The 5,516-nt window shown below is 31.9% G+C and overlaps 1 pseudogene; it reads right to left on the bottom strand.

Moving 5' to 3' along the window:
- LOC106468463 overlaps positions 1 to 5,516 on the bottom strand; it is a 22,202-nt pseudogene that overhangs the window by 2,150 nt on the left and 14,536 nt on the right.

Below are 5,516 nucleotides of genomic sequence, written 5' to 3'. Positions count from 1 at the left end.
AGTTAAACTAACTAGAGAACAACACATAATAACTACTACTAACACAGACGACTATTTACCTACGTACGACGACTTATTATAGATATACTACCACTATATATATATATATATATATATATATATATATATATATATATATATAAAACATATAATTATGTGTGTGAGAGAGAAAGAGAGTAAGTGAAGGAAGATACAGAAATAACCAAGGACAATGTCCTTATAGGTAGTTATAGTCATGAGTGTTATTACCATGGCCAAACCAGTAATTGTACAATTGGCAATTAGATGAATAGAAAATATTTACTTTAATGATTGTACTCTTATGATTTCAGTTTAGTGGAACACAAACTGCATTGGAAATTCATTTGAAGTTACAGTATAAATTCTTCATAAAGTGTTTCTTCTAGTTTTTCTTTGAAAAGTATTAATGCAAAGTTACAGTCCAGTTCAGCTGTGTTTGTTTTACTAAGTTTATCATCAGCATCAGTATTTGATAAAGAAAATGAAGCAAAAAACTAACATGGTGAGAATACTATAAATGTTGTGATGCAGGTTACTTGATGTTTTCCTACTGAAATATGCCTTTCATGCATGTTAGTAAAAAAAAAAAGAGCTTTATGAAAAGAAACCAACAGATTATTTTTTATTCATATCCCTCAATAAAAACATTAAAATTGTCTCCTATCATCAAACCTTACTTGAGCAGGACTGTCAGAATCAACACCAGCAACAATAACTAAGGAATCACCTCTCACACTGAACCCAAAATTATTCACTCCATCTTTCTTTAGATGAAGGATTCTGGGAGCAGTCCAGTGATGTCGAGCTGAGAAAACACTTAATGGACCCTTAAGAAAGAATTTTAAGTTATGTACATCACTGAATTAACAACATAATTACTTGTCTTTTTGTCCCACAATAATACTCATATGTTTTACCTACTATAAAACAAAATATTCATATTGTTTGGTTATCTCAACTCTCATTCAGTCAGTCATCCAATGTTATATCTACTACAACCCACAAAAATTTGTTATGATTCATCTTATGTGTAAGAATTTTATTGACAACTTAGAGATAATGTTTGGGGAAATTTTTGTAAAAGTATAATTTACTAAGAATGCCTGGAAACTTTATATTATGAAAATTTGTGTAACAAGTTAAATTGATGCTTGGCTGCTCTGAAGTACAAAGAAAATTTCAATACTTGTTTCATCAAATGTATAAAAAAATGGACAGATTAGAAACTATTTCTTTCATTTCTGAAATTAATATAACAAATACAATAAAATATATGAATATTATAATTAATCTTAAACTTTATTTGTATTTCATTCAAGTGTGCATGGCTATTATAGAACAAGACAAGTTTGTTTAAGATTTCAAGAAATTACCCCAATTTAAGTTCTATTTGATTAAAACTAATCTCCTGTAAAAATACACAAACTTTATTGGTGTTTAGGTTAACTTGCAACAAATTTCTGACATATAACTGTTGAAAGTTTCCTAAAATACTTTCTCAGGCTAACCTTTTTTGTTGCTCCACATAGTTTACAGGCATTGTGTTTCAGAAAAGAAGAGGTTAAAAGCATTCAATTTTTTGTGAGAAGTGAAAATCCTGTTTTTGTTTTCTGTATATACTGGGAGAAGTCTGGAGGTGTTAGAGACAGCTGGTATTTGGTGGATCCTAAAAAAAAAGATATTAATTATAATTGTTGAGAAATATAAGTAGCATTACATTTATTCAAAGTATTTGATTTTCATTTATAAATGTAGCTTTGAATGACAAAATGAATACAAAAGTAATTGCCAAGAAGAGTAAAAGTTTAAGAATTAAAACTAAACATCCAATCAGCAGGAATTTGGATTTAAATGATGCTGAGAAATGCAAACTGCATTTCATTTGAACAATCTATTCTGACTGATACCCATACATAGAAAATATATACAAATGTCACAAAAAGTAACCAACAGTTCTAGAACAGTTAACATTATAGAAATTTGGGAAGCACATAAAATCATTATTTCTAAACTTCTGAAGTTTAGTGAATAATTAAAGAACTGAAGAATAAATACACTAGTGTCAACAAAGTTTACTAATTTTTAATTTAAATTAGTTCATCATCACTTTGTAATAATAGCACAAACTGAATGACAAATTAAGTATTCATATAGTTGATGCATTTTCTAGTGGAACTGTAGTAGACAACACAAAATGTTTCAATCTAGTAATTTATATTTTACTATTAATTTTAATTCAAAAACAATAATGTATAAATCTGGTAAATATGTTTTTCACCAAGAGGGTAACATTTTTTCAAGTCTACAGATGTAATGAACACATAAATTATTTATGGTAATAGAAACCTCTTACCTACCTGTTGACAATCAACAGTAGTTATAGGCATGCTTGTAGTGGTTGTATTTTGTTGTTCTTCTATGTGTAGAAATGCAAAACCTAGCTTTGCTGAATCACTTATCTCACCTGAAATTCAAATGACACAAATATGTATCCCTAGGCTAGAAAACATTAAAAAAATATATTAAAAATATATTCTACATTTCATCTTCTTAACTCTGGTAATTTGGTAAAGCAGTGCAAATATCAACTTTCAAACTAATTGTTCTAAAGAGATTGGTAGTCTTTTTAATTCACCTGTTGGAGTTAAAAAAAATACATTTATACACATTTATTTTTGTAAGATATGAAAATCAAAATTCTCTTACCCACATGATCCAAAAGACCAATGGCAACATAATAATGAGCCAATGCTTTATAATGTTCAGACTTAACACAAACAAGATTGATCCAAGAATATGGAACATAATCTTTGACTGTTGGCCTAGACATCACATTATGGACATGTGTATACACTTCAGAAACCTGGTGGTAGCAGAAATTAAAGTTGGTTTCATAACATTAAATGCTTTATAGAAAAATCTGCAAAGCTAAGATGATAATCTTAAATCTAGAAAATAAATTATTCAAAATAAGAACAATAATAGTAGAATGATTTTTATCACTTTAATGCATTTTTTCAAGGTTTTAATTTTGAAGATCATATTCTGAAGAAAAAAAAACTATAAATGATCTCAGGGATAATTATAGTACTGTTGATAAAAAAAGACATATTCAAAATTTGAGATTTTATTATTTTCAAGAACTAAATGTAATAATGTTGTTTTGTTTCTTTAACTAGCTTTGTGATATGGTTCTACAAGCATGAGGTGTGACAATGTTTCTAGAGTGTCAGGTGCTAAATCCATGCTTGGAGCATTGCTAAAGATTTCTCATGTGTAACAGGACATCCGCCCGGCATGGCCAGGTGGTTAAGGCAATCGACTCGCAATCTGAGGGTCGCAGGTTCGAATCCCCGTCACACCAAACATGCTCGCCCTTTCAGCCGTGGGGGCGTTATAAAGTGACGGTCAATCCCACTATTTGTTCGTAAAAGAGTAGCCCAAGAGTCGGCAGTGGGTGGTGATGACTAGCTGCCTTCCCTCTAGTCTTACACTGCTAAATTAGGGACAGCTAGTGCAGATAGCCCTCGTGTAGCTTTGCACGAAATTCAAAAACAAACAAACAGGACATCCCAACTGCTTGAAGAAAGTTGTTGATTGCAGCATCAGCCCCAGAACTATTTACTTGATCCTTTAAACCATATAAATTAATTGGTGCACAAGATCTAGTGAATGAAACTAAATAGGACCAGAATTCACCTAATTTTCAACAGTATCCTTTTATCTTTCATTGTTATAATAAAAGTGACTTCAAAACATATATAATGTAGCAAATTCACAGATATGTTAATTCGAGTATACTTATATGTCAAATTAAACATTGTAAAACCCAAGAATTTTGGTAAAAAAAGACATACTGTTAATTCTTTGTAAAGTTTGTGGCCTAATAAATGCTCTTGTAATAACAGAGAAACGTTTGTTTGTTTTTTTTAATTTCGTGCAAAGCTACACAAGGGCTATCTGCGCTAACAGTCCCTAGTTTATCAGTGTAAGAGTAGAGGGAAGGCAGCTAGTAATCCCTACCCACTGCCAATTCTTGGGCTATGCTTTTACCAATGAATAGTGGGATTGACTGTCACTTTATAATGCTCCTACAGCTGAAAGGGCGAACATGTTTGGTGGGACAGAGATTCGAACCTGCAACCCTCAGATTGTGAGTCAAGTGCCCCAACCACCTGGCCATGCTGGGCCTACAGAGAAATAAGTTTGTTAGCTTTAATTATAAAGCCTAAGTTAAAAAACAAAGAATAAAATATAAAAGCTTTTTTTTTCACTTTATATTAATGGAGCATGTATGAAGATTTGTTCATTAAAATAACTCTCCTAATTTTATTAATATTTTTCAGCTGTGTGTCCAAGTACAGTTTGTAAGTATAAGTAACATAACATTAAATAACTACAAGGGACCTTTTGATCCATCTAAACTGTCTCACTCATTATATTAGGTTAATCCCTAAAAAAAAAAAAAAACAGCTAGCCCTCACCATTTAAATATTTATCAAGATTTCCCTTAAACCCCATTTAATTAACTATATCCACCACTTCTGAAGGCAACCCAATCCAGAGACCAACCACCCTGTTATAAAATTAAAACTGTCTTAGCTGAGGATGACTTCTTCAATACCAACATTTATATTTGTGTTCCCTAGTCATACTATTTTCATTATTAAATAAGATTAAGATGATGCATAAATGCTATCAGTTCCTTTCACAATCTTAAATACCTCAGAAAGAACCCCTCTAATGCTTCTTTTTCAGGAGAAAACAAGTTCAGAGATTTTAACCTATCCTCATATGATAATATTATTATTATTCAGCCCAGGCATCTTTCTCCTCTAAACCCTTTCATCTTTCATACCACCACCTACAGTGGAACTGTGCCATTGTAAAGTCTTGCTTTCCCAGTCCTAGTCAGGACAGCATTAAGGTATAGTACTACCCTAGGCAGATATTTTTTTTGCTGCCCATGTCTCCATGTGATTGCTCCAAAAATAAAATGTTTGTATTACTTATGTGAATAATCACATGATTGGTATCTTGATCTGGTACAATGGGTTGCAGCCTCCCACATTAAAAAAATAAATAATATAATTAATAAAATTTTTGTTGCCACTTTTGTTCGATGTTTTTTAAATTTGCAGCCATATTTGAATATGCTACCCTAGGCAGCTGCTTTCTTTGCCAATGCATAAATATGGCTCTGGTACTAGTCACATCTGAAGAGGAACAGTGGGCTACTCAGACCCATGGTAGGATGTACTGTTATGTGCAGAGATTGGAACTATGCAGCTTGTACATAGCTTGCACTGTGAACCAACTGCTATGAACTCATTTACTCAAGCATAGACAACCCACCATCTGGGGTGATGTCAAACCCATACTTGTTCATGGCACAACTTTCTCCAGAGGAATAGCAAATATATGGCAAAGATCACTGGGAATATTTACTTTCACCCCTTTCTATTTTTGTTTTCATTAACCATGCCATTAGGTCT

This window comes from Limulus polyphemus, unplaced genomic scaffold (genome assembly GCF_000517525.1).
Source record: "Limulus polyphemus unplaced genomic scaffold, Limulus_polyphemus-2.1.2 Scaffold3015, whole genome shotgun sequence".
NCBI lineage: Eukaryota > Metazoa > Arthropoda > Merostomata > Xiphosura > Limulidae > Limulus > Limulus polyphemus.
This window is presented reverse-complemented; position numbering and strand designations above follow the sequence as displayed.